This window comes from Haematobia irritans, chromosome 4, assembly GCF_050003625.1.
Source record: "Haematobia irritans isolate KBUSLIRL chromosome 4, ASM5000362v1, whole genome shotgun sequence".
Taxonomy (NCBI): Eukaryota; Metazoa; Arthropoda; class Insecta; order Diptera; family Muscidae; genus Haematobia; species Haematobia irritans.
This window is the reverse complement of record NC_134400.1, coordinates 153866070-153874201: the sequence shown is the minus strand read 5'-3', so window position 1 is coordinate 153874201 and position 8132 is coordinate 153866070.

Genomic DNA, 8132 nt, shown 5'->3' with positions numbered 1-8132 from the left:
GGGTAATTATAAGCTGTACACTAGTTATATTAAAATTAAGACGCTTAGTTTGGATCCTTGATCATTTCCAATCAATTTTACATCCCAGCAAAAGAATTTGTAAGTTGTTCTAAACTCACAACTTAAAAGCACCAAAAATGTCCTCCCAAAGATGTTCTTTAATTTATCTAAAAAGGAAAATTGTTTAATTCAATTTTTTTGTAACTCACTTTTTTCATATTTTTATTGAGTAATTTTAGCTTTACTTGTTTCAAATAGGTTAAAAGCAGAGTAAGAATTAACAAAATAGTACAAATTATTAAAATTTTGTCAAACTAAATACTAAAACCATTCCAAAAAAAATTCAGAATTTTTGAAAATATTTGATGTCAAACGTTACAGGCATGCATTAAAAATGATAAAATATTAAAAAATTAAATGTTTGGCAAAATATTTAATTCACATCCAAAACACTGAATTAGGTTCACACCTTAAAAAGTAATGTAAATTCAGTTCAACGGCTGCTGAAATGGTGGATACCCGTCCTATGACAAGCCCATATTATATTCAGCTTCTGCGGAAATTTTGCACCACTTCCGAATCCAAAACGTTTTTTACTGGGACGGGCTTGTCATAGGTCGGAGTTACTCCGTCGAAAAAATTTGTTTCAATCTCAAACATGTGATCCGATATTGGTGCAAATCTGGATTATCGTTAATGAATTTTACATGGGATTGTCATAGGTCGGAAGTATTCCGCTTTTGGATCTATTGCTTTAGAAAAATGCTCTTTATTTTTTTTTATGTATAAAAAATAAAGAACGCAGGTTCGAATCTCTCCAGTGGTGGGTTATTCATTAGATTTTATTTTTTATTTGGCAATTTATTTAAAACCTTGAAAATAACTTCCATGGAAGAGAAAAAGTCAAATGGCACAGATTTAAATGTCCGTTAAAGTGAAATTTGTTTACCCTCCATAGAATGCTCGTAGGATGCGGGTATACTAACTTTGTTTGTAACGCATCGAAATGTAATTTTTTGCCTTCGGCGGCGACGGCGGCGGCTTGACGGCTTAACCGATATTCGGCGGCAGAAAATTATCCATTATAAAATCACTTTGAAGTAATCCGAGTGGTTATGAAATTAGTTGTACAACCAATCTTAACATCAAATTTATATTTCGTTCAAATTTTTGATCGATATTTTTGCAAAATTAATATAGCAAATTGTTAGTGATTAGTTGTGGGTGGAAGGTTCAAAATTTTGGTCAAAAATAAAACAAATATTAATATATTTATCTGATATAAATCAATACTTATGATTAATTGGTGGCTAAATTTTAGTCGAGATGAGTCGACATATATATATATATATAGTCCACATGTATAAACCAATTCCCGGATTTGACTTCCGGAGCTTCTTGGAAGAGCAACTTTCAACCGATTTTATTCAAATTCTAACAACCTTTTTAAAAAATTGGTCCATATCGTTATATATATATATATATATATATATATATATATATATATATACAATGTATATATATATATATATATATATATATATACAATGGACTGAATAGTCTAAGTGAGCCTGAATCTTAATCGGGCTGCCACTTTAACTTTATATATATATATATATATATATATATATATATATATATATATATATATATATATATATATATATATATATATATATATATATATATATATATATATATATATATATATATATATATATATATATATATATATATATATATATATATATATATATATATATATATATATATATATATATATATATATATATATATATATATATATATATATATATATATATATATATATATATATATATATAACCCCATAAAAACCGATCCCCAGATTTCAGTGTTTGAGCCTGAGTAGGCAATTTCCCAATGTTTCCTTTTAATACAAAAATTATAAAATGTCAATTCGAATTTCGACATAAATTTCTAATTAAACTAAATTTTCAAACTATGAACCACCCTAGAGTACATCCACTTTCATGTTTATGTTTTGGTTGTTGACAATGCCGTCAGCAATTAATTCAGCTGGAGACTAACAATTAAATGCGTGAAATGTGTTGGTGGTTTGTCGCATATTCCGTTATTGTAGGAGTAAAAGTCTCTATATACGAAGGTCGTTACGAAAGTTATGTGAATTATATATAATTGCTGAACAAGAGCTAGTCTGAAATAGAGTGATCAAAAATACCAGACTGGTAGCTTTTTCTCGGTTCAAAAAAAAAAAAAAAAACAAACAAACGCAAGATTTTCCAATCTAAGTTGTTAGTGTACTTAAAAAATAATGTTCTTTATTTTAACTACACAGGAAGTTCTTTGAATTAAATTTGTATACCCTGCGCATCTTCACTGTGGAGCAGGGTATTATTAGTTAGTACATATGTGTGCAATACCCAGAAGGAGTCGTTATCGACACATGGCGTCTTTCTCGATAATGCTCAGGGTTAGCCTCCGAGTCGATATAGCCATGTTCATCTGCCCGTTCGTCCGTCTGCCTGTCCATCCGTCTGTCTGTAAACTCATTTTTGTGATTAAAGTCTAGGTCACAGTTTTAGTCCCATCGACTTCAAATTTGACAAAAGTACGTGTTTTGGGTCAGAATAGAACTCTATTAATTGTGGAAGAAATCGGTTCAGATTTAGATAATGCTATATGTCTTTCGTCCGATATGGACTTCTATTACCCAAAATATAGAGTTTTACTCCGATGTACGTCAAATTTTACACAGGAATAATAATTAACATTCTGACTATGCTTTCAAAAAAAGTTTACTTGGATCCAAAGATTTTGACCTTTCCTTAAGGATTTTGGCATTGATTCCGAGCCAAAGATGCAGCTTCTTTAAAATAAAGAAATTTTTTAGCGACTCATCAAGCTTTAAATCTAGGACCAATACAATTAAAATTAAGATTAAGATTGAAAGAAAAAACAGTTTTCTTAATTCCAAAAAATACTTTAAACCAAAGTCGCTAAATCATCAAAATAAGTCTTAGCCTATATTTGAAGCGTTTTTATCTTAAATCTAAAGTTTCAATATTTCAGTTAATTTACGGACAATTTCTTTAAATCAAACATGTGTTTCTTTACTTTAAGGAAAATTAGCCTTAGTTCAAAGACATGCGACTTTAACGGAGGGACGCAAATTTACAAAATGTATGTCCTAAATTTAATGAAAAAAAATTTTTGAACCAAAGATTATAAACTTTATTTTAATTTAAATTTCATTATTTTATAGACATTTTTCTTTAATATTTTGTTAATTTGGCATCCTAAAATTTAGGATGCCCTCCAACATAGGATGTTGGTATATTAACTTTGTCATTCGAAATATTTATCTAGGACCCCGTAAAGTATATATTCTGGGTCGTGGTGAAATTCTGAGTCAATCTAAGCATGTCCGTCCGTCCGTTTGTTGAAATCACGCTAACTTCTGAACGAAACAAGCTATCGACTTGAAACTTGGCATATGTAGTTGCTGTTGATGTAGGTCGGATGGTATTGCAAATGGGTATTATAAGTTAGTGCATATGTTTGCAACACCCAGAAGGAGACGAGATAGGCACATGGTGTATTTGGCAAAAATGCTCAGGGGTGGCTCCTGAGTCGATATAGCCATGTCCGTTTGTCCGTAAACACATTTTTGTAATCAAAGTCTAAATTGCAGTTTTAGTCCAATCGACTTCAAATTTGGCACAAGTATGTGTTTTGGCTCAGAATAGAACCCTTTTGATTTTGGAAGGAATCGGTTCAGATTTAGATATAGCTCCCATATATATCTATCGCCCGATATGAACTAATACGGTCCCAAAAGCCAGAGTTTTGCGCCAATTTGGTTGAAATTTTGCACTAGGAGTACAATTAGTAGTGTAGTCAAGTGTGCCAAATTTTATTGAAATCGGTTCAGATTTAGATATATCTCCCATATATAGCTTTCGCCCGATTTACACTCATATGACCACAGAGGCCAATTTTTAACTCCGATTTAGCTGAACTTTTTCACAGGGAGTAAAATTAGCATTGTAGCTATGTGTGCCATATTTGGTTGAAATCGGTTCAGATTTAGATATAGCTCCCATATATATGTTTTTCTGATTTCGACAAAAATGGTCAAAATACCAACATTTTCCTTGTAAAATCGCCACTGCTTAGTCGAAAAGTTGTAAAAATGACTAATTTTCTTAAACTTCTAATACATATATATTGAGCGATAATCATAAATAAACTTTTGCGAAGTTTCCTTAAAATTGCTTTAGATTTAAATGTTTCCCATATTTATACCCTGCTCCACACTGTGGAACAGGGTATTATAAGTTAGTGCATATGTTTGCAACACCCAGAAGGAGACGAGATAGACACATGGTGTCTTTGGCAATAATGCTCAGGGTGGGCTATTAAGTCGATATAGCGATGTCCGTCTGTCCGTGAACACATTTTTGTAATCAAAGTCTAGGTCGCAGTTTTAGACCAATCGACTTCAAATTTGGCACAAGTATGTATTTTGGCTCAGAATAGATCCCTATTGATTTTGGAAGAAATCGGTTCAGATTTAGATATAGCTCCCATATATATATTTCGCCCGATATGGACTTATATGGCCCCAGAAGCCAGAGTTTTACCCCAATTTGGTTGAAATTTTACACAGGGAGTAGAATTAGCATTGTAGCTATGCGTGCCAAATTTGGTTGAAATCGGTTCAGATTTAGATATAGCTCCCATATATAGCTTTCGCCCGATTTACACTCATATGACCACAGAGGCCAATTTTTTGCTCCGATTTAGTTGAAATTTTGCACAGGGAGTAGAATTAGCATTGTAGCTATGCGTGCCAAATTTGGTTGAAATCGGTTCAGATTTAGATATAGCTCCAATATATAGCTTTCGGCCGATTTACACTCATATGACCACAGAGCCCAATATTTTGCTCCGATTTAGTTGAAATTTTGCACAGGGTGTAGATTTAGCATTGTAGCTATGCGTGCCAAATTTGGTTGAAATCGGTTCAGATTTAGATATAGCTCCCATATATAGCTTTCGCCCGATTTACACTCATATGACCACAGAGGCCAATTTTTAACTCTGATTTAATTGAAATTTTGCACAGGGAGTAGAATTAGCATTGTAGCTATGCGTGCCAAATTTGGTTGAAATGGGTTCAGATTTAGATATGTCTCCCATGTATAGCTTTCGCACGATTTACACTCATATGACCACAGAAGCCAATTTTTAACTCCGATTTAGTTGAAATTTTGCACAGGGAGTAGAATTAGTATTGTTGCTATGCGTGCCAAATTTGGTTGAAATCGGTTCAAATTTAGATATAGCTCCCATATATATGTCTTTCTGATTTCGACAAAAATGGTCAAAATACCAACATTTTCCTTGTAAAATCGCCACTGCTTAGTCGAAAAGTTGTAAAAATGACTCTAATTTTCCTAAACTTCTAATACATATATATCGAGCGATAAATCATAAATAAACTTTTTCGAAGTTTCCTTAAAATTGCTTCAGATTTAAACGTTTCCCATATTTTTTTACTAACATTGTGTTCCACCCTAGTGCATTGTAGAAGTCTATCAAATTCTTCCAGATTGAGTGGTATTTAAATGTATGTATTTGGGACAAACCTTTATATGTAGCCCCCAACACATTTGACGGATGTGATATGGTATCGAAAATTTTGATCTACAAAGTGGTGCAGGGTATAATATAGTCGGCCCCGCCCGACTTTAGACTTTCCTTACTTGTTTTTTTTTTAATTTAATTTATACCCGGTATGGGCTAACTTCCAATTTTGAAGACGGTGTTAGAAGTTTTAGTATACCTTGCCATCGGCAAGTGTTACCGCAACCCAAGTAATTCGACTGTGGATTACAGTCTTTAGTAGAAGTTTCTATGCAGTCTATGGTGGATGGTACATAAGATTCGGTCTGGCCGAACTTACGGCCGTTTATACTTGTTTTTCAGTGTGCCTGCCGAATTAAGTTGAAATCGGTTCAGATTTAGATATAGCTGTGTCGCCAAAAAAGTAGTGAATAGGTTCTTTTTGGACGGTTGGACTGTACATGGTATTGATATATGGTCTCTAACAACCGTTCAAAAATTGGTCCACATCGGTCCATAATTATATATAGCGTCCATATAAACCGATCCCCAGATTTGGGTTGCGGAGCCTCAAAGAGAAGCAAATTTCATCCGATCCGTCTGAAATTTGGTACACGATATTGGTATATGGTCTCTAACAACCATGCAAAAATTGGTCCACATCGGTTCATAATTATATATAGCCCCCATATAAACCGATTTCCAGATTTGGCTTGCGAAGTCTCCAAGAGAAGCAAATTTCATCCAATCGGGTTGTAATTTGGAACAAGGTGTTAGTATATGATCTTTAACAACCGTGCCAGAATTGGTCCATATCGGTCCATAATTACATATATCCCCCATATAAAACGTTCTCCAGATTTGACCTCCGGAGACTCTTGGAGGAGCAAAATTCATCCGATCCGGTTCAAATTAGGAACGTGGTGTTAGTATATGGTCGCTAACAACCATACCAAAATTGGTCCAATCACACAAAAATTGGTCCATATCGGTTCATAATCATGGTTGCCACTCGAGCCAAAAATAATCTACCAACATTTTATTTTTGTAGAAAACATTGTCAAAATGTTATTTCTATAGGGAATTTTGTCGAAATTTTATTTCTATAGAAAATTTTGTCAAAATTTTATATCTATAGAAAATTTTGTCAAAATTTTATTTCTATAGAAAATTTTGTCAACATTTTATTTCTATAGAAAATTTTTTCCAAATTTTATTTCTATAGAAAATATTTTCCAAATTTTACTTCTATAGAAAAGGTTGTCAAAATTTTATTTTATCAAGTTTCTACGCAATCCATGGTGGAGGGTACATAAGCTTCGGCCTGGCCGAACTTACGGCCGTCTATACTTTTTATACCCACCACCATAGGATGGGGGTATATTAACTTTGTCATTCCGTTTGTAACACATCGAAATATTGCTCTAAGACCCCATAAAGTATATATATTCTGGGTCGTGGTGAAATTCTGAGTCGATCTGAGCATGTCCGTCCGTCCGTCCGTCCGTCTTTGAAATCACGCTAACTTCCGAACGAAACAAGCTATCGACTTGAAACTTGGCACAAGTAGTTGTTATTGATGTAGGTCGGATGGTATTGCAAATGGGCCATATCGGTCCACTTTTACGTATAGCCCCCATATAAACGGACCCCAAAATTTGGCTTGCGAGGCCTCTAAGAGAAGCAAATTTCATCCGATCCGGCGGAAATTAGGAACGTGGTGTTAGTATATGGTCTCTAACAACCATGCAAAAATTGGTCCACATCGGTCCATAATTATATATAGCCCCCATATAAACCGATCCCCCGATTTGGCTTGCGAGGCCCCTAAGAGAAGCAAATTTCATCCGATCCGGCTGAAATTTGGTACATGGTGTTAGTATATGGTCTCTAACAACCGTGCAAAAATTGGTCCACATCGGTTCATAATTATATATAGCCCCCATATAAACCGATCCCCCGATTTTGCTTGCGAGGCCCCTAAGAGAAGCAAATTTCATCCGATCCGGCTGAAATTTGGTACATGGTGTCAGTATATGGTCTCTAAGAACCATGCAAAAATTGGTCCACATCGGTCCTTAATTATATATAGACCCCATATAAACCGATCCCCCGATTTGGCTTGCGAGGCCTCTAAGAGAAGCAAATTTCATCCGATCCGGCTGAAATTTGGTACATGGTGTTGGTATATGGTCTCGAACAACCATGCAAAAATTGGTCCACATCGGTCCATAATTGTATATAGCCCCCATATAAACCGATCCCCCGATTTGGCTTGCGAGGCCTCTAAGAGAATCAAATTTCATCCGATCCGGCTGAAATTTGGTACGTGATGTTAGTATATGGTCTCTAACAACCATGCAAAAATTGGTCCACATCGGTTCATAATTATATCTGGCCCCCATATAAACCGATCACCAGATTTGACCTCCGGAACCTCTTGGAAGACCAAAATTCATCTGATTCAGTTGAAATTTGGTACGTGGTGTTAATATATGGCC